General features: G+C 40.3%; 1 long non-coding RNA gene across 1 annotated transcript in view; it reads right to left on the reverse strand.

The window, feature by feature from the left end:
* LOC144336422 (uncharacterized) overlaps nucleotides 1-23157 on the reverse strand; it is a 60435-nt gene that overhangs the window by 36250 nt on the left and 1028 nt on the right. The gene's annotated exons all lie outside the window — the stretch shown is intronic.

The following is a 23157-nucleotide window of genomic DNA, read 5'->3' on the forward strand; positions in this document are numbered from 1 at the left end:
AATTTTTTTTTTTTTTTTTTTTTTTTTTTGAGACGGAGTCTCGCTCTGTCTCCCAGGCTGGAGTGCAGTGGCGTGATCTCCACTCACTGCAAGCTCCGCCTCCTGGGTTCAAGCCATTCTCCTGCCTCAGCCTCCCGTGTGGCTGGGACTACAGGCGCCCGCCACCGCGCCTGGCTAATTTTTGTATTTTTAGTAGAGACGGGGTTTCACCGTGTTAGTCAGGATGGTCTCGATCTCCTGACCTCGTGATCCGCCCATCTCGGCCTCCCAAAGTGCTGGGATTACAGGCGTGAGCCACCGCGCCCGGCCTATTCTGTATAATTTTAATCCTGTGAAAATTCCGTATGATTTTCAACCCTGTGAGATTTGTTGAGACTTACTTTAGAGTCCAGCATATGGTCAATTTTGGTGAAGATTCCATGCGTCCTTGAAAAGAAAATGTATTCAGCAGTTGTTGGGTGTAGTCTTCCGTATATTCTGTATATATTAAATATATATTCTATATTCTGTATAGAAATCCACTTTGTTAATTGAATTGTTCACATCTTCTAAATTTTTGCTGATTTTTTTGTCTGATCAATTCTGTTTCCAAGAGAAATATAGGATATTGGTTGCAAGACTTCTGTACACGCTAAATAACAGTGACTTAAACAAGACAGAGAGTTTATTTCCCCTTGGTGTGAAAGTCTCAGTAGGTGGGTGAACCAGGAGTGTATGTGTCTCTGCATCTTACTGTTATTCAGGGATCCAGGTTATTCTGTCTGTGGCTTCAGCGAACCCATACAGCGTTGTTCACATCTACCAGATTGAAATAGGCCAATCATTTGCATGACCATGTTCTACTTTATAGAAATAAAATGTAAGCTGAGAGCAAGGAGCTTTCTTTTCAGGACAAGAGTGGGAAGTAACTTACACACATGGTCACACGTTGCTGCCTGGGGGGCTGGGAGCTGTTTTGCCCTTGAATGGTTATATTCATTTCCTACTGCTGCTGTTACAAGTTACCACAAATGTAGTGACTTAAAACAACATGAATTTATTGTTTTACAGTTCTGGAAGTTAGAAGTGTAAAATGGTCTAACTTGGCTAAAACAAAGGTGTTGTCAGGGCTGTGCCAACAGCCTTGGAGCCTTCTAGAGGCTGCATGACAGAATCTGTTTCCTTGTCTTTTCCAGCTTCTAGAGATGGCCTACATTCCATGGCTCATGGCCCCTTCTTCCACCTTCAAGTCCAGCAATGTAGCACATTCAAGTTTCTCTGACTCCAACATCCTCTTCTGCCTCCCTCTTCCATTTAAAGACCCTTGTGATTACACTGGACCCACCAGGATTATCCAAGATAATTCCTTATTTCAAAGTTAGTTGATTAGCAACCTTAATTCCATCTGCAATCTTAATTCCCCCATGCCAGGCAACAGAACATAGTCACAGGTTTCAGGGATTATAACATGGCTAACTTTGGGGAACATTGGTCTGCCTACCACACCTGCATTCTCAATGTGCTTGCATTTCATTTTTTGCTTTATTATCTTACGATTTCCAAACTGTGCAGCTTCAATCATCACTTTCTTACACAACTGCATTGAAGTCAGGAAGAAAATGGCAAAGGGGAAAGGGATTTCCTTTTATCAATAGCAAAGTCTTTCCCAAATGCTTTCCAGGTCATTTTTCCTTTATTCTCATTGCTAATAACTGGATCTCTTAGCCATTCATCCTAGCAACAAATGAAGCTGGAAATGTAAGTAGGTAATGAAAAGAGAAGGCGTTGCATTACCATGACTGGTTTCAAAAAGAGAGAACTGCTGTTGGGCAGGCAACTAATGGTGCCTGCTCAGAAAGCCACCAGCTCCTAAGCTTTAGTCACCTGCCTTCCCATTTTCTGGTTTTCTCATTCTACTAGCTGATCACACTTTAACTCACGCTAGCATGCATTTTCCCCACTAACTATTGTTTATGCTATGAACTTTGTATTTGAGGATCCTTCAGATGTCAGCTTTGGATTTTCAAAGATGAATTTTTATAACTCAAAAAAGAAAGGAAAGAAATGAGGAAATTTCTCAAAAAGCCCACTATTTAAAAAAATTAATGTTCTAGTGGAATTTTAAAATATTGGTTTTAAAGACTATTGTTCCCACTATGTGGTCCCAAAAAACTATTTGGAAAAACTTAAGTTTTTCTGTCGCTTGAAACAATATCCACTTCAGGCTCATGACTTGAGTGATAGAAAGGCTATGAGGTGAGAAGGAAATTTACTGAGAACAGCATCATCAGAAGTTCCTGTTTCAGAGTCTTATCCTATCACAAAAGTCTACACTTAATGCCTCCTTTCAGCTCCTCTGATTTAGTCCTCAACTGATTGCAGTCCATGTTCACTCAAAGCCTTCCCTGTAAACAGTTCTAGGAAAGGGGACCAAGGATCTTCGTACTGTCTGATTCGATGAGGATTTTCATGGCCCTGGGCAGGGAGGCACTGGAAGAAGCCCCCGTGGTAGACTCCTAGGATGAAACTCATGCAGGGGCGGCCTCTGCTCCTGAAGCCACTGAGGAGCGAGCCTCCAGCCTCCAAGATGCTCTGAAGCACAAAAGGAATGAATCCTAAAGAGGAGCTCAGCCCTAGCTCAATGGTTAACAGGCACTTCCTGTCTGCAGAGGATTCAGTGGGATGGTGTGTATGAGGCACTTGTCACAGTAGCATCAAGTGCCTATGAAATGTGAGCTATTTTGTTGCTAGGATTAGTAAACTGATTTCCGAAATAGGAAAAGGAGAATCTAGTACTTATGCTCCTTGACTGTCTTGTGTGGGAAAAAATTTGGAAATTTATAAAATCTGTATTCCTCTCCAGCCTTCATTATCTCAGAGGAAAAAGTGTCTCTCTTTCTACATCACTATAGAAAGGTGATCACTGTCACTATAAGGCAGTTCCTTCAGCAGGGAAAATATCTTTTGTTAACTGTAATTGGAGCCACATTTTAATACTGTTAGACGTTCAGTCTCCTTATTCTGAGTTCCTCTTAGTGCTCTACAAAACAAAGCATTATTTTAAAATAAATGTGACTATGTGCATGACAATGTTACAGCAGCCTTGCAAATTACTTAGGAAATTTCATTATGTTTCCATTTATAAAATTATCTTATTAAGTATTGCCCTCCTTTAGGAGACATCTATGACCGAAGGAAGGTTTGCAATTTGCCATTCCTGGATGATTTCTGAGGAGGGAAACTCACAGTAATAACTGTTTTGCTGTTTCACTCCACAGCCATGATGACTGTTGAATTTTAAAAAGGTACTGTACTGGGTTGCAAATGAAAAAGAAACAAGTATATATAAAGAAGGAAGAGAGTACTATCCATAGAGAGTAGGAATTCCAGCCTGGAGTGAAGTAATTGCCATGAACCACGTGTCTTTCCAAAACATGCCAGGAAATTTTGCTATTCATATTCATCTGGAACTCATAAGTCTCTTTCTGGACCCTTCAAGGACCCTGCCAACAGTGACTGAAACCAGAAATGTACCTGAAAGGGCAGCTTCTAGTAGAACTGTAACAGTTCCTGGCCTTTCTGTCTAGGGAGCTTCAGCCCACCTCCAGGAACAGAGACCACAGATTGAAGAAGCTGAAAGTCTGCTGGAGATCTGTTTTTCCAAGAGTAGTTCCAGAATCATCAGGGCACTCCAGTGAACAGCTCGTTTTATTTTATTTTATTTTATTTTATTTTATTTTATTTTATTTTATTTTATTTTATTTTATGATGGAGTCTTGCTCTGTTGCCCAGGCTGGAGTATAGTGGCACAATTTTGGCTCACTGCAACTCTGCCTCCTGGGTTCAAGCGATTCTCCTGCCTCAGCCTCCCGCGTAGCTGGGATTACAGGCACACGCCACCACACCCAGTTAATTTTTGGATTTTTAGTAGAGACGGGGTTTTGCCATGTTGGCCAGGCTGGTCTCGAACTCCTGATCTCAGGTGATCCACGCGTCTTGTCCCCTGCCCCCAAAGTGCTGGGATTACAAGCAGGAGCCACCGTGGCCAGCCCCGGCTAGTTTTTGTAATTTTGGTAGAGACGGGGTTTCACCATGTTGGCCAGGCTGGTCTCAAACTCCTGGCCTCAAGTGATCCAACCACCTCAGCCTCCCAAAGTGCTGGGATTACAGGCATGAGCCACTGTGCCCAGCACCTCATGGTGGCTTTAAAATGCAATTTATCTAATGACTAATAATGTTGACCAAATTTCATGTGTTTATTTACCATTTTTAAAAAATAGATTGTCTTACTGATTTGTAAGAGTTTTACATATTCTGAAGACAAATCCCTCATCAGATATATGTTTTGCAAATATTTTCTGTGTCTTCCTTAATGGTGTCTTTTGAAGAGCAAAACGTTTTAATTTTTGATGTAGTTTTGATCTATTTTTTTCCTTTGGTTCTTACTTGGTGTGCCCTATCTAAGAAACTGCTAACTAACCCAACACACAAAGATTCTTTTTCTAGATTTTCTCCTAGGGGTTTAAATTTTAGCTCTTATATTTTTAGGCTAGTTCTCCATTTCAAGATAATTTTATATATGATATAAGGTAAGGGTCTACGTCATTTTTTAGTATATTTTCCTATTACAGAACATTCCAACTTTCCTTTTAGAGAACTAACAGGGTAAGGGGGACAGATACTACACACAGTTAGGAGTCAGAGGAAACCTTCCTTGAAGTGGGGGTGAATTATAATGCTTTTGTGCAAAATTATAGGCCATTTTTGAATCACCTAGGTTGTTCAGGAAATCTCAGTGCTTTCATATGATTTGAGATGGTCCTGGATAGGTGGACTTCCTGCTGTTTTTTAAGTGGCAAATAAATATCTTCTCTGGAGGAAAGTACCATCATCCTAATCTCAAATTATTTCTACAAGTAACTTTAGTTATAGTCAAAAGTCACAAAACATGTAAGAAAACTAGAATCCTTGAGAAAGAAACAGCAAATGCAACAATTTCAGATGCTAAAAATATCAGATACAGACTACAAAACAATTATATATATTATGATTTTTAAGAATGACAGTTCAACAAAAGAAAATTAATAAATAGAATTACATCATATCTATAGAATAAAAAGCAAAACCCACATGACCATCTCAATAGACACACAAAAAAATTGACCAAAAATTCAATATCCTTTCATGAGAAAAACAAACGTAGAAATTGACGGGAACTTCCTTAACCTAATACAGAGCATTTATGAAAACCCATAGCTGGCCAGGCGCAGTGGCTCACACTTTTCATCCCAGCACTTTGGGAGGCCAAGACGGGTGGATGGCTTGAAATCAGGAGTTTGAGACCAGCCTGGGCAACATGGTGAAACCCCGTCTCTACAAACAACACAAAAGCTAGCCAGCCATGGTGGTGTTCACCTTTAGGCTCAGCTACTCAGGAAGCTGAGGTGGGAGGATCACCTGAGCCTGAGGAGGGCAAGGCTGCAGTGAGCCATGATTGGGCCACTGCACTCCAGCCTGGGCAACCGAGTGAGAACCTGACTCAAAGCAACAACAACAAAACCCTCATAGCTAACATCACACTAAATGGTAAAAAATGGAAAGTTTTCCCCTAAAATCAGGAATAAGACAAAGATGTTCATTTCTACCACTCCTATTCAATATTGTACTGCAGGTTCTAGCCAGGGAATTTGGGCAAGAACATGAAATTAAAAGTACCCTGATTGGAAAGGAAGAAGTAAAGCTATCTTTATTTTCAGATGATATGAATAGTACAAAGAACATTCTACCAGCCTAGGCAACAAAGCAAAACTCGTCGCTACACAAAAATTAAAAAATTAGCCAGGCATCATGGCACATGCCTATAGTACCACCTACTGAGGAGACTGAGGTGGGAGGACTGTTTGAGGCTGGGAAGTCAAGGCTGCAGTGAGCTGTGACTATGTCACTGCACTTCAGCCTGGGCAACAGAGCAAGATCCTGTTCCTAAAAATAAGAAAAGAAAAATTCTAAAGAAGCCACCACCCACCTCGGCCTCCCAAAGTGCTGGGATTACAGGTGTGAGACACCGCGAGGCAGGTGGATCACCTAAGGTCAGGAGTTTGAGACCAGCCTGGCCAACAGTGTGAAACCCTGTCTCTACTAAAAATACAAAAAAATTAGCTGGACATGCCTGAAATCCTAGCTACTCAGGAGGCTGAAGCAGGAGAATCACTTGAACCCGGGAGGTGGAGGTTGCAGTGAGCCGAGATTGCGCCATTGTACTCCAGCCTGGGAGACAAGAGTGAAACTCCGTCTCAAAAAAAAAAAAAAAGAAAGAAACCACCATAAGAACTATTAGAACTAATAAATAATAAACAATTTCAGCAACGTTGCTGAACCCTTGTAATTGATACAAGATCAATATACAAAAATCAACTGTATTTCTATACAGCAGCAATGAGTAATCCAAAAACAACATTAGGCATTCCATTTACAATAGCCTCAAAAGTAATGAAATACTTAGGAATAAATTTAACAAAATAAGTCTGAAGCTTGTATACAGAAAACTACAAAACACTGTTGACAGAAATTAAAGAGACTTTAAAAAATGGAAAGGCATTCTATATTCACGGATTGGAAAACAGTGATATTAAGGTGGCAATACTCCCCCAACTGATCTACAGATTCAGCACAATGCCTATTAAAATCACTGCTGCCTGTTTTAGAAAACCTGACAAGCTGATTCTAAAATTCATGTGGAAATGCAAGGGACCCAGAATAACCAAAACAAACAATCTTGGAAAAGAATGAAGTTGGAGAATTTACACTTCTTGATTTCAAAACTTACCACAAATCTGCAGTAATCAAAACTATGTGGTACTGGCATAAGGACAGATACATTGATCAACAGAATGACACTGAAAGTCCAGGAAAAACTCATATGTTTATGGTCAACTGATTTTTGACAAAGGTGCCAAAACAACACAATGGGACAGATTGGATTTTTCAACAAATGGTTCTGGGACAACTGGATTTCCACATGAAAAAGGATGAAGTTGCATCCTTACTACACACACCACATACGAAAATTAACTCAAAATGGATCTAAGACCTAAATGCAAGAGCTAAGGGTATATAGTTCTCAGAAAAAAATAGCAATAAATCTTTATGACCTTGGATTGGGAAGTGGTTTCTTAAATAGGACACCGAAACACAAACAACTAAAGAAAAAAAATTGAACTTCATCAAAATTAAAAACTTCTACGTTTCAAAGTAACTATCAAAAAAGTGAAAAGACAACCCACTAAGAAGAAAATATTTATAAATTATATATCTGATAACAGACTATTATCCAGAGTACACAAAGCACTCTCACAACTGAACAATGTAAAGACAAATAGCTCAATTTTTAAATGGACAAAGAATTTGAACAGACATTCCCTAAAGAAATAATATAAATGGATGATAAGCACTTTAAGATACACCCAACATCATTAATCGTTAGGGAAATGCAAGTCAAAACCACAATGAAATACCACCTTAAAACCACTAGGATGGCTATAATAATAATTTTAAAATAGAAAATAAATGTTGGCAAGCATGTGGACAAATTGGAGCCCTCATACATTGGTGGTGGAAATATGAAATTGCGCAGCCACTATGGAGCATAGCTTAGCAGTTCCTCAAAAGGTTAAACAGAAAGTTGCCATATGATTCAACAATTCCACTCCTAAGTATATATGCAAAAGTATTGGAAACATTTGTTCACACAAAACTTATATACCAATGTCCATAGTAGCATGATTTAGAATGCCCCCAAAGTGGAAACAACTCAAATGTCCATTAACTGATGAATAGACAAAATGTGATATAGCCATATGATGGAATATTATTTGACAATAAAAAGAAATGAAGTACTGATCCATGCTACATGATGAACCTTAAAAACATTATGGTAAGGGAAAGAAGCCAAACCCAACAGGACACATGTATGATTCCTTTTATGTGAAATATCTGGCACAGGCAAATCCACAGAGATATAAAATGGTTTAGTGATAGTCAAGAGCTAGGAGGAGGAGGCACTGGGAAGTGACTGATAATGGAACTTATTTGGGGTGTGATTAAAATATGCCGTAATTAGATAGTGGTGAAGTTATACAACTTTGTGACTATACTAAAAACGGTTGAATCATATACTTCAAAAGGGTGAATTTTTGTGGCATGTATATGTTTCCTATTGCTGCTGTAACAAAATATCACAACCTGGCTGGTTCAAAACAAGACAAATATATTGCATCCCAGTTCTAGAGGTCAGAAGTCTGTTACAGTCTCATTTTGCTAAAAGCAAAGTGTCAGCAGTGTTGCATTCCTTTCTGGAGCTTACTAGGGAAATGTTTCCTTGGCTCTTCCAGCTTCTAGAGGCTGCCTGCATTCCTGGCTCATGGCCCCTGCAATAGCAGATTGAGTCCTTCTCACATCAATCTGACCATTCTTCTGCTTCTCTTTCACTTATGTGGACCCTTTTGATTACATTGGACCCAACCAGACAATCCAGAATAATCTATTTCAAGGTCACCTACTTGGCAACCTTAATTTCACCTGTAACCTTAATTTGCTTTTGCCATATAGTACAACACGTTCACAGCTTCCAGGGATTGGGATGTGGGTTTCTTTGGAGTACCATTTTTCTGCTCACTACAGTATGTAAATTATATCTCAACAAAAACATTTGTATGAGAAAAAAAGTAAAGCAATCTTCAAGTTAAGAAATAGGAAATTATACTAAAAACTAGAAATGGGTGTAGGCAGGGTGTGGTGGCTCACACCTATAATCCAAGCACTTTGGGAGGCCGAGGTTACCAGATCACCTGAGGTCAGGAGTTCGAGACCAGCATGACCAACATGGTGAAACCCCATCTCTACTAAAAAATACAAAAATTAGCTGGGCGTGGTGGCGCAGGACTGTAATCCCAGATACTCAGGAGGCTGAGGCAGGAGAATCCTTGAACCCGGGAGGCGGAGGCTGCAGTGAGCAGAGAGCCACTGCATGCCAGCCTAGGCGACAGAGCGGGACTCTGTCTCAAAAAAAAAAAAACTAGAAATGGGTAAAAATGGAAATTCTATAGTAACACAAAAAGTTAGTTTTTTTTTTTTTTGTCCTAGGCAAAAAGTCTTGTCACATGTAAGGTGTCCATTTTCCAGTAATACAGTATGTTGGTGAATACATAATGTGACTTATGCAGTCTGGTATTACATAAAATGGGAATGAAAGTAATAATTGCACTTTGCAATCAGATGAGCTCACTTATAACAGATTACAAGTGGCTGAAATTTTTTTGCCATTTCTCTCTTTAGGGAGTGAAGTCTAATTCTTCTCTCCTTGAATCTGGGCTGACTTTAGTTACTTCTTTGACGAATAGAATACAGCAAAAGTGTGATATTTTGGGTTGCCTAAGGCTAGGTCATGGGAAGCCTTGAAACTTCTCCCCAGGTCTCTTGGAATGCAGACTCTAGGGGAAGCCAGCTGCCATGTAAGAAGTCTGACGACCCTCACATTGTCATACTTTGAGGAAGCCCCACCTAGCCACATGGAAAGGCAGCATGGAGAGACATCTGGATAGCCTCCAGCTATGCAGACACATCATGTCCAAAATACAATCACATGCACCACCAGACCTGTGAGTTGATAGGTCTTCGGATGATTTCAGCTTCAGGATCATCTGACTGCAGCTACTACCCATTTCCCTATTCCCCCTTCCCCAGCCCCTGGTAGCCTCCATTCCACTTTTTGGCTCTATAAATTTAACTAATCCTGGTAACTCATATAAGTGAAATCATATAGTATTTTTTGTAACTATCTTATTTCTCTTCACATAATGTCAAGATTCATCCATGTCGTAGCATGTGTCAAAATTTCCTTCCTTTCTAAGACTGAATAATATGCCATTAAATGCATACCATATTTTGTTTATCCATGTATCTACTGATGGACACTTGTGTTGCTTTCACCTTTTGGCTACTGTGAATAATGCTGTTATGAATATGGGTGTACAAATATCTTTCTGAGTCCCTGCTTTCAATTAATTTGGGTATATACCCAGAAGTGGAATTGCTGGATCATATGGTAATTCTATTTTAATTTTTGGAATAACTACAGTATAGTATTTTATCTCTGCTTTCTTAATTATTTCCAAATAATGGAAAAAAGTCATATCACAAATGTAGAATATACTTTTAAAGAATTTTATGATATGTTAATTCAAAATAAAATATTTTATGTAAATCATTTTTACATATCAAGCAAAAATTAACAAATTATCTTTTTAGTCCCAAGTGGTTTTGAGGAATTAAATATTGATGTCAAAGATGCTCTTTAGTCAAATTAGGTTGAAAAACACTGTATTAGCTGAAACACCGAATTCGGAGCAAGAAGGAGATTGATCAGTGCAGCACGTGGGTAAGGACAGTTATTTAATTAAGAAATATTTCATTGAGTAGTGACTCACTGTATGTGTGTTTTTGATGGACAGTGTAAAAAAGGAATGAGATATCATCCTAAAAGAGCTTAGGGTCTAGTGGACTGGGGCAGGTGGGGCGGGGGATGGAGAGCAGTATAATACATCCAATAATTAAAGGATAATTAAGTTCAGAATGTATAATTAGGTACTAAATCTATGATACTATCAAATCCTTCAGGGACACAGAGAAAGAAATCACTGCAAGGTAGGGTAACTGAAAGAAACTTCATGATGAAATAAACAGTGTCTCAAATTTGAGAGGATAGGAGGAGTCATTTAAGGTACATACATGGGGAACTTCAAGTTTGTGGGAAAATAAAATTAAGAGATAAAAATTGAAAAATTAAAACTTTATTTCTCAACATAAGCTCCACCAAGATCAAGACACTTTTGTAAGTGATGAGACCATCCCTAAAGAACTGAGGGTCCTGGATATTTAACCATGTCAATGCAGTCTTTTTTACATTATTAACTGAAGAAAAAAAAATGGGTGCCCTTCACAGATTTTTTTTAGATTAGAAAATAAAAAGTCAGAATGAGCCCAATCAGGACTGGAAGATGGATGAAGTCTATTGATTTCCCATTGAAACCTTTGCAAAACTGTCCTTGTTTAATAAGAGGAATGAGTAACAACATTGTCATTGTGAAGAACTCTAGTGAAGATTTCTGGGTGTTTTTCTTCTAAAGTTTTGGCTAACTGTCTCAAACCACCCTCATAATAAGAAGTGTTATCATTCTTTGATCCTTCAGAAAGTCATCAAGCAAAATTCCTTGAGCATTCCAGAAAACTGTTGTCACAACCTTTGCTCTTAACCAGTCCACTTTTGCTTTAACTGGACCACTTCCACGTCTTGGTAGCCATTGCTTTGATGGTACTTTGTCTTCAGAATCATACTAGTAAAGCCATGTTTCATCTCCTGTTACAATTCTTCAAGGAAATGCTACTGGACCTATATCTTATTTGTTTAAAATTTCCACTGAAAGCTCTGCTCTTGTCTGCAGTGGATCTGGGCGCAATGGTTTTGGCACTCATAGAGTGGAAAGTTTGCTCAACTTTATTTTTTTCGTCAGAATTGTGTAAGCTGAGCCACTTGAGACATCTATGGTGTTGGCTATTGTTTGTACTGTTAATTGTCAGTCCTTTTCAACTAGGGCATAAACAAGATTATTTTTCCCTTGCAAATTGATGTGGATGGTCTGCCACTGCAGGCTTCATCTTCAATATCATCTTGTCCTTCTTAAAGTGATTGATCCATTTGTAAACTTCTGATTTATTTGGGGACATTGTCCTCATAAACTTTTTGTAAAGCGTCAATGATTTCACCATTCTTTCATGCAAGCATCACCATAAATTTGATGTTTGTTCTTGCTTCAATTTTAGCAGAATTCCTGTTGCTCCAACAGGGGATCTTTTCAAATCGATATCTTATCCTTCTTAGTGCCTCAAACTAGGTTCTATTCAGACATGTCATATCAAGTTAGTATGAATTTATTTGCAAAAAATTTGAAATCCATGCATAGTTTTTCATAATACACATTTTCTATGAACTTTTTGAAGGTTCCCTCATGGAATAGCTTGAGCAAAAGCAAAGATTCAAATGAGAATAGGACTCTGACTACTCAACTTACACGTGCAACCTTCTTAACATCTTTGAGCACATCTGTACATCAACAAAGCAACACTTTCTTCTGTAATAAAATACAACAATCTATTTTAAAGGCAAATTTCTCACCATTTCCTCAAAATGTAAAGATGCACAGTCCTGGCAGTCATCGTATTCATCACTGGTTATATTAATTACTCCTCGAATTCATTCATAGTCCCACTAAATATTCTGTAACCGAAACAATACATTGTAAAGTTAAGTTTCAACTATGTGTATATAAAACGACAATGTAGAGAGAGAAGATGAAAATGGTTAGAATATGAAATACAAAATTGTATATAATAAGCAAACAGAAAATACACAAAGCTATTACTGTCCTTGGTTGTGTAATTTGTTGTGAAACTGAATATCTGCCTCTTCCTTCTTCCATTAACTAGTTCACCTATCCTCCATCCTCAGCCAGAAACACAGCTTGTTGGGGTTCTCTACCCAGTATAGTGACCCAAACCTTTATTCCTGGAGAATCTAAGTTGTTAACCTTGACTTTTTTGGTTTCTGTAGTTTTCCATTAACATTTACTAGTGGCCACAGAAGTATAAGAGGCACACCTGGATAACTCCCTGAGTTTCAGACACAGTCCTTGCCCCTATAGTGTAGTAGCAACACAAGTTCCTCTTGGTAACCATGATCAAGTACCTCACCTATAATAACTCCTTTTTATTTTCCAGTTGGTCCAATGGTATAAGAAGTCTAATATGTCTGGGAAGCAGTTTCACCTTCCTGAATGGTCCAATTCAATTGAAACATTGTGTCTGCTGGTGGAAGAATCCCTCCCTTGGGGACTATGACTTCCAAACCAGCATAGTTCAAAGTCTCTGAAAGAGGAAGAAAAATTCTGCAAATGGGTTATTGGGTATAAAAGTGAAAGGAGTCATGCTCGCTTTTACCCCTTGATGCCCAGATCCATGTAATCTGGCTATGAAGAAACAGCATCATAATGATCTCAGATTCCAAGCATGTATGATACCCTGTAAGACAGAATGCTGTTGTTTTGGGGCACTATCTCCCAACTGACACCATAACTGAGTCTTCAGTAAGTCATTCCAACTTTCAGTTAGGCCAGCTGCTTCTGGATGTTGGAGTATGTGGGTGGTAAGACCAATTGATTCCTTCCACAGACATGAACTCATTGCTATCCTTCATTTGCTGTGAAATGAGCTCCTTGATGAGAAACAATGCTGTGCAGAATACCAAGAAGATGACTAAGGTATTTTGTAAGTACATAGATAGTAGGGCTAGCTGAAGCATAACAGGCAGGGAAGGCGAATCCATATTCAGAATATATGTCTATTCCACTGAGGATTAATCTGTTTCTTCTGTGAATAAAATGGTCCAATGTAATCAATCTGCCACCAGGTGGCTGGCTGGTTCCCATAGACCACTTGAAGGGCTTAGTATTGACCTCTGCTGTTGACAAAGTAGGTACACATGGTGGTGTTCGCTAGGTCAGTTTTGGTGAGTGGGGGCGGTCCCTGTTTTTGAGCCCATACATAGCCTCCATCCCTGCCACTGTGGTTACTTTTTTTACAGTCCGTTGAGCAGGCACTAGGGAAAGAGACTGACTTGTATTCACCTGAGTGTCATTTTGTCCACTTGATTGCTAGGCACCTCCTCTATGGTGCATAGCCTTGGCTCACTGGATAGCAGAAAAGTCACTGTTTTGCCCTGGTAGTGAAACTTTCCTGAAATCTGCCCTTCAGAACTTACCAAAAGTCTTCCCTCTAGGGTGCAAGAGACAGCCATTCACTGGGAGGCGTCTCACTGGAGGCACTCGGCTACCAAACTGCCCAAGAGGTAGAGAAGCTGTGCACACCAGTCCCAGAAGGCAAGCCCTTCCTCCTGCAATGTCTCTCTAGCGCCTCCTGCTGACAAATTGTAACATCACGCCTACTGCTAAGGCGCTTTTTCTTATTTTTCCTCCTGTGATTTGGTTTATCAAACACTGTTTCTACAACTTAATATTAAACTAAGAAATTAAATGAACTCTCCCTCCACACAAATGAATTAAAGGCAAATTTCTCACCATTTCCTCAAAAATGCCATTTCCTCAAATCCTCTTGCTAGGTAATAATTGTCAGAACTTGCAAGAAATACGTTTTTATTTTATTCTAATCATTTTCCTGAGGAGTATCAAGATAAAATAGGAAGAACAGAGTCAGGAGATATTAGATCCAGTTTGGGTTCTGCCACTTAATAGCTGGCTAAATTGGGATAAGCATTTTCACTGTGGGGGTCTTTAGTTTTGTCATCTAGAAAAGAAAGGAGGCAGAACAACTGTTCAGTGCATTGCTTCCGGTTTGCCTATTCTCATTCCAGTTTCCTGCTTCTGGGAAATTTTATGAATGTACTAAGTCAGTGATGATTATTTATAGACGACATTCGTTTCCATTTCATCTCCTCCACAAGGCAGAGCCCTATATTTTCCTGTGGCTATAAATACATCCCATCATAGCCTTACATTCTGTTTACCATATTTTGTCGTGGCCTTGGCCAAGGGGTAGATTCCAAAGGCATCAGGCAGTTGGATAGAATGACTTGTATTCAAATTTGTGGTTTGAGTCTCTGCAGCCATCACGGATATTACTTTCCCAGGTGTCATAATCCACCTTCCATCCAGGACTTGCTGCCTTTCTTAGGCCCCTTTCCTTCATTCCCTGCCTTAAGGAAGTAGATTTAAAAGACCCATTTCATGTTACATAGCAGTCACAGAAGGGTGAATTTCAACAAATTACTAGCTGGCGAAGGCAGTGTGCTGGGTTGAATACCCCCAAAATTTATGTCTACCTAGAACCTCAGAATGTGACCTTATTGGAAATGTACATTTTTTGCAGATGTAATTAATTAAGATGAGGTCATACTTGATTGTTAGGTGGGTCCTAAAGCCAACAACTGATATCTTTTAAAAAGATGATACATGGAACCACACTCAGACACAGAGGGAAGAAGGCCATGTGACGGGGAATGTCAAAGACTGCCGGCAACCAGCAGGAATCATAGAGACAAGGAAAAGGGTATGGCCTTACCAACACCTTCATTTCAGATTTCTAACCTCCAGAACCATGTGATAGTAAATCCCTGTTGTTTCAAGCCACCAAGTTTGTGGTAGTTACAGTATGAATTTCCTAGGGAGGAAACTCATAGAGGAATCACCTCACATATTGCTAAATATTTAGTTCCAGTCTGTGGAGAACCAACTTGAAGATGAAAACATGGAGCCCCACGCCTTGGAAGAGAGGTGGGGAGCAAGACTTCATACGGGGCAGTGTGCTGAGCATCCAGTGTTATAGCAGACCCTGAAGCTCCAACATGTCTCTTTCTCAGCATGTTTTACTGTCTTCCCTGACATGTATTTTCAGTATTGCATGAGATGCATTCTCTTCATCTCTTCACATTCAAATTCGTCATGAAGCCATTATGCTTTTTTTTTTTTTTTCTTTTATGGAGATGGAGTCTTGCTCTGTCACCCAGGCTGAAGTTTAGTGGTACGATCTCCGCTCACTGCAACCTCTGCCTCCTGGGTTCAACCAATTCTCCTGCCTCAGCCTCCTGAGTAACTGGGAACACAGGCATTCACCACCATGCCCAGCTAGTTTTTATTTATTTATTTATTTTTAGTAGTGATAGGGTTTCACCATGTTGGCCAGGCTGGTCTCGAACTCCTGACCTCAGGTGATCCTCCTCAGCCTCCCAGAGTTCTAGGATTATAGGCATGAGCCACTGCACCTGGCCCCATTGTGCTTTTTATTCCAAAGTAAATCTTCCTCATGGATTATCTGTCTTCTTTGGTAACTATGCCTTTAAATCTGTCTGAATCATCTTTGTTAAATTTCAGATTTAACATTTTGACCTCATCCTTCATTTCCTTCCTATGTTACCCCGGGCTCCCATTATGAATATGAATCAAACTTCACATCTTCTTGTTTCGAGTCCACTCTCATAAGCCCATTGCTATAAGCAAACTGATTCTTTTATCAATTTGTTCCTCTCCTTTTTTTATTATGTTTTTATGGAGCATAGACATAGACAACACAAGGATAAATGAGATGCAGACCCTGCCTAACATGTACATGAGTGAAATAGAGGCATCATAGAAGATCCCAAATTTCTGTTGGAGAGAATGGGTGAATGGCAGTGCTAGTCCAGAAGATAGAAGATACAGGAGAAAAGGGGTAGGTAGAGGGAAAGGGAGGAATAATTCATGATCAGTGTAGGGTGTCGGGAAACAAGCAATTATGTTTAGTAGCAGTCAACTCTATGGAGAAGAGATTCAAAAAACAGGTCAGGCTCAAGATATAGGTTGGAACTAATTACTTTAGATATGGTAGTTGAAACCTCATAGGTGGCTATAGATAAGGTAGCCACAGAGAGCCTACGGCATGAAAAGTGCAGGAACTAAAGGCAGAACACTGGAGAACGCTAATAATATGTGAGGTTGCAGAACAAGAGGAACAGTCAGCGGTGTTCAGAAGATGGAGGAGAGAATTCCCTTTCCTTTCTTTCTCCAGCTGCCCAAGATGCCAAAGGAAAAGAAGGCCAAGGGGAAGAATGGCCCCAGCCTCTGCTGTCTTAAAGAAGCAGGAGGCTAAGAAGGTGGTAAATCCCTTGTTTGGGAAAAGGCCTAAGAATTTTGGCATTGGAGAGGACATTCAGCCCCAAAGGGACCTCACTTGCTTTGCCAAATGGCCCAGCTATATCTGATTGCAGCGGCAAAGGGCTATACCCTATGAGCAGCAGAAGATGCCTCCTGTGATTAACTAGTTTACCCAGACTTCAGACTGCCAGTGAGCTCCTTAACTGCTTGGGCTGGCCCACAAGTACAGACCAGAGACAAAACAAGAGAAGCAGAGGCTGTTGTCGCGGGCTGATAAGACAGTTGCCAGCAAAGGGGATGTCTCCACTAAGAGGCCACCTGTCCTTCCAGCAGGGTTAACACTGTCACCACCTTGGTGGAGAATGAAAAGGCTCAGTTGGTGGGGACTGCACATGATGTGGATCCTGTAGAGCTGTCCGTCTTCCCTCCTGCCCTGTGTCATAAGATAGGGGGTCCTTACTGCATTGTCAAGGGGGAGGCAAGATTGGGGTATCTAGTCCACAGGGAGACCTGCACCACTGCCACCTTCACACAGTCTAACTCAGATGACAAAGCTTTCACTAAGCTAGCAGAAGCTAGCAGGACTAATTACATGAAGTGATTTTCCCATCTCAGCCTCCTGAGTAGCTGGGACTACAGGCACGTGCCACCACCCTTGGTTAATTTTTTAATTTTTTGTAGAGATGAGGGGGGTCCCCCTATGTTCCCCAAGCTGGTCTCAACCTTCTGGGCCCAAGCGATTCTCTGGCCTTGTAGCTTGTTTTTCTTTTTAATGTCCTAAATCAAAACTTAAAAGTTAACAACCAATTCAATTTTAAAACAATGAGCTGGTCATTGTCAGACTGGTCATTGTCAAGATTTATAGCTTGTGTCTTCTGTTAGACCCTGCCCCAAGAAAAATGCACATATGAACCTAGAAATACATATTTTGAGAGGTACCCAGCAATGTCCGTTAGAGCTTTCTGTGCTGAAGAAAATGTTCTATACGTGTGCTGTCCATTATGGGAACCACTAGCCACATGAGGCTAGTGAGCATTTGAACTGTGACAAGTGTGACTGAGGAACTGAATTTCTAATTTTAATTAATTAAAATTAAAATGTAATTAGCCACAGGTGTCTAGTGGTTACCACATTGGGTACACAAAGAGCCACAGATCATGGGTTAAAATTCCTCTCAAATGCTTGTCTTCTCAAAGATTTTTTTTTTTTTGAGACAATTCTTTAGTAAATATGGAGACTCTCCCCCTTGACTGCTGTGGTAGGTTAAAAAAATGGCCCCAAACGGTATCACATCCTAATTCCTGGAACATTTACAGATGTTTACATCACATTTACCAATGTTACCTCATTTGGAAAAAGAGACTTTGCAGATGTATTTAAATTAAGGGTCTTGTGATGGATAGATTATTCTGGATTATCTGGGTGGGCCCTAAATGCAACCATGTGCATCCTTATGAAAAGGAGGTAGAGGGAGATTTAAAGATGTTGGCCTTGAAGATTGGAGTGATGCAGCCAGAAGCCAAGGAATGCTGGCAGCCAAAAAATGCTGGAGGAAGAAAGGAATGAATTCTCCTCTAGAGCCTCCAGAAGGAGGACTGCCCTGCATGCTGACACTTTAAGCCCAGTGAAATGGGTTTCTGACTTCTGTCTTTTAGAACTGTGAGGAAATATATTTCTGTTGTTTTAAGTCACCAGATTTGTGATAATTTGTTGCAGCGGCCACAGGAAACTAATACAGGTGCCCATTGGGATCACCTGGGGAGCTTTATCTACATTATTTCATTTAATCTTCAGGTTATTATGATCCCAATTTTATAATCAGGAAATGAGGATTAGAGAATTTTAGGACTTAACCCACAGTAGCTTGTGGCAGAGTTGGGGAGTGAACCCAGGTTTGTCTGTTGACTTTAGGACCACATTGGATTTCATAAACAAGGGGAAGAAAAACGTCTAAGATGACTCCTAAGACTTACTGCCTGGAACATAGAGCTAACAGCAGTTTCATTATCAAAGCAAGGAATTTGGCTTATTGAGGGTGAAGGGGAGAGAAGATGAACTCAGTTTGGGATACTTCCTGATATAGTTTGGCTTTGTGTCCCCACCCAAATCTCATTTTGTAGCTCCCATAATCCCCACGTGTTGTGGGAGGGACCCACTGGGAGATGACTGAAGCATGGGGGCGGGTCTTTCCCGTGCTGTTCTCATGGTAGGGAATGGGTCTCGTTAGATCTGATGGTTTTAAAAACAGGAGTTTCTCTGCACAAGCTCTCTTTTCTCTTACCTGCCGCCATCCACGTAAGATACGACTGGCTCCTCTTTGCCTTCTGCCATGATTGTGAGGCCTCCCCAGTCATGTGGAACCACAAGTCCAACTAAACCTCTTCCTTTTGTAAATTGCCAGTCTCAGGTATGTCTTTATCAACAGTGTGAAAACAGACTAATACACTTCCTTAACTGTTTTCCCAGCTTGATACTTTATTCACGTCTTCTACCAAGGGAGCGAGAGCTCCCCTAGTTCCCTCATACAAACTCTCATATCTGTTCACTCTGTGGAAAAAAAGTCATTTGAAATCTAAGCTGCTGGAACTCTAAATTATTTTAGGACTTGGAGGAATGTTATTACTGATCCTGAGTCACATGATAGGCACCTATAAACTAGGGAGCTATAACCTTCTGTTTCTCTGATTACAGATGAAGCCTTTTCCCTTACCTGCATTGTTTTGTAAAATGTTATATATGGCCAAAGGGAAGACCCCTTCCCTCTCCACTGTTGGCCTTTATTATAGATTCACCTTTCTCTTACCTTTCTCACACACAAACTTCTTGACTATCACATTGCCTTAAGATAGAATGTTAAATACACTCTTTTAAATTGGAAAGGAAATGAAAACCAACTATAAAGAAAACAAGCTGTATGGAAAAGAAAACAAACTGTAACTAATTAATTTGTTGAAACTATTAAGCCAGCCTTGTATAGAAAATGTTGTAATCCTGATAAATTTCTTTGTCTTCTTCCTATATTAGCAAGATTTAACTTTTAACTTTGGAGCACTGATCCCATTTCTCTGGAGTCTGTGTGTCCCAGAATGGTTATTCCCAGCTTTTTGCTTGAATAAACTCTTTAAAACTGGATTCTGACCCTTTTATTATTTCACGTTGACAAGTGTGTACCCACACTTGGACTCCTACACATACACCCCATCCACCACTTGCTTGGAAACCATAGTTCCATTGTAGGCAAATTGCTTTTTATTGCTAAATCTAAATTTCTTTTTTTTTTTTTTAATTTTAAAGTTTTTATTTTTGTTAATTTTTTATTTCAGTTTCAGGAGTACATGTGGAGGCTTGTTATACAGATAAATTACATGGGGGTTTGGTGTACATATTATTTCATCACCCAGGTAATAGGCATAGTGGGTAGTTTTGAATCCCCCCCTCCTCCCACTCATGTAGACCCTAGTGTCTATTATTCCCCTCTTTATGTCTAAGTGTACTCAATGTTTAGCTCTCACTTATAAGTGAGAACATGCAGTGTTTATAAACCTAAGTTTCTTTCTTTCTTTTTTTTTTTTTTTTTTTTTTTTTGAGACAGTGTCTCATTCTGTTGCCCACGTTGGAGTGTAATGGAGTGATCGTGGCTCACTGCAGCCTTGACTTCCTGGGCTCAAGTGATTCTCCCATCTCAGCCTCCCAAGAAACTGAGACTAAAGGTGCATGCCATTATGCCCAGCTAATTTTTGTATTTTTTTTTTTTTTTTTTGTGGACACGGGTTTTTGCCATGTTGTCCAGGCTATCTCGAACTCCTGGGCTCAGGCAATCCTCCCACCTTGACCTCCCAAAGTGCTGGGATTACAGGCATGAGTCACCATGCTTGAGCCAACCTAATTTTTTTAACTTCTAATTCCTTATCCTATAGAAACATGGCAGCTGTATATAATATATCTGCTTCTTTGCACCTCTGGTCAAAGAAAACAAGGGTTATGTGTTTAGACAGACACAGATCCATGCCCCTAAAAGCTTCTACCCAGGTGGAGAGCAAATATGTTGGGATGAAGGGAGTGGTGAAGAAGAGTACAAAGTTGAGAAATAAATGTCTCTATAATGTCATTATAGAGTGACTGCCTTAGAAATGGTTCATAAAAGTCATAGAGATCTTTATATACCTATATAAGGGAAGCATTCAGATTTGATATTTATTTTCACATGATCACACAAAATGTCCAATTATGTGCAGAGTTATTGATGATAGCATCCCATTCAGCTTCTGATCCAGTCTACCCAAAACTCCCCTCAAATGTCCACATAAGCCATTGTCAAACATACTCTGTTGTCTAACTTTCCTGAATGACACATTATGTACCCAATCATCTGTCAGTCTTCCATCTAAGCAAGCACCAGCCTCCCAAGTGTTTCCAGAATCTGCCCCCATTCTCGTCCCCTCTGTGCTAGTTCAGACCTTCACCAGCTGCAGCCTGGATCTTTGCAACAGCTTCAGGGCTGGTCACCCTGTCTTAAGTTTTGCCTCCCTTCAAATCTATCCTTCATGTTACTATCAGAGAGCCCTACCTGAATTGCAGATGTGCACATGCCACTAACTCAAGTTTCTGCTTAAAACCTTAGTTCTTAGCCCTTTACTCCGCCTGTCAAATGCTTTAAAACTAGGCTGCTGTTTGCCTCTTCAGCCTCATCCTCAGCCACTTATCCCGCTGTCCTTTAATCCAGCAAATCTAAACAACATCCCACACTGGTACCTCAGTCTCAAATGTGTCAACACCAGCCTTCTCCATCAACTCCAATCCCAGTCTCTCCCAGGACCTCCCTCTCTTTGTGCTTTTATAGTATCCTGTAGTTATCTCCATCAGAATGTTGCCACATTGTTTAGAAATGTCCATTTATACATCTTTCTCTTTAATTAGTGTATTAGCCCCTAAAGGGCAAGAATCTACATTTTACCATTGAATTCCCCGTGTTTACCATACTACTGGTATATAGTAGGTGCTCACTCTACTGGGACTTTATTGCTGCTAATTTCTTTTCACTTTACCCCCAAACATTAAAAAAAAAATTAAAACAGCAAACAAAAACCTGTTCTTGCTCTACCTACCTGACTGTGAAACTTTTCTAATCAATCTTTTATGTCTGCTCCCTTTTTGTTGTTGTTGTTGTTAACTTTGGCCTCTGATATCTGACTGTTTGGTGGACCATACCCATGAATTCATCATCCCTGACCTCTTGCCACATCCCACAGTTCCTCCTTCTCCTTGAAGCTTTTGAATGTTGTTCATAGTCTCCTTAAATTATCTCCTGTTACTTCATGCCACTGCCAAGCCTTGCCCTCGTTTCAAATTATCCACTGACGTGAGTCATTTAACCTACCCTACCCACCAGCGCCAGAAACACATTCCCACTGGCACTTTTGGGCTGTTTGCTATTTGTGTTGGCAGCTGCCTCAGCAAAAAGTCTTATCCTGTGAAAGCCCCTTGTTTGAAGCAAGAATTTCTTCAAATTTAGTTTTATTGTACGTTAATTGGGATCCAAACCTCTCCCTAGTCCCCTGGCGTCATAGACTGAGTAAACCAGCCTCTTCTTTCTTCACTTCAGATTCCAGTACTAACATACTATTGGGGGGGCGTCATACGAAAAGAGATTTTTTGTTATTGTTATTGTTGTTTATTAATTAACAAGTGCTTTTCAAGCATCTCTGTCCTCTCCCTAATTCCTCAGTTTTGAGTACAAGTACATTTTCCAGGAGTCCCTAGGGAAAGGGGCTAGAGGAGGAAGTCACAGGGTGGGGCTGTGGTGCATTTAGGCTCAAATTTATTTTATTTTTATTTTTTTGAGACGGTCTCACTTTGCAGCTCAGGCTGGAGTGCAGTGGCACAATCATGACTCACTTGACCCCAGATTCAGGTGATCCTCACCCCTCAGCCTCCCAAGTAGCGGGGACTACAGGCATGCGTCTCTACATTCGGCTAATTTTGTATTTTTTGTAGAGATGGGGTTTAGCCATGTTGCCCAGGCTGGTCTCGAACTCCCTGGCTCATGTGATCCGCCGATCTCAACCTCCCAAAGTGCTGGGATTACAAGCATGAGCCACCGCGCCCGGCCTCAAACTTATTTTTCAATTGCGGTTAAGATTATCTGAGGAAATAAATGTGTATGTATTGTGACAAATTTTACGTGGGTCAGTTCTCACTTTTTCAAGGGCCATTGTGTTCTCCTGTGAAAGCGTGGGGGTTGCGGATGTCAAACCCGCCCCTTAAACCGTCAGTACTTGGAGTGTAACCACTCCAGGAGTGGGAATGGTATTGGGGATTGTACTCAGTGGTAGACAGCAGAGCATTTGCCCCTCTCTGTAATCCTTGGCAACTCACAGGACATTTGAGTTTATCTTCTGTAAAATGGGAATAACCTTACTGAGTT

This window comes from Macaca mulatta, chromosome 18, assembly GCF_049350105.2.
Source record: "Macaca mulatta isolate MMU2019108-1 chromosome 18, T2T-MMU8v2.0, whole genome shotgun sequence".
NCBI lineage: Eukaryota > Metazoa > Chordata > Mammalia > Primates > Cercopithecidae > Macaca > Macaca mulatta.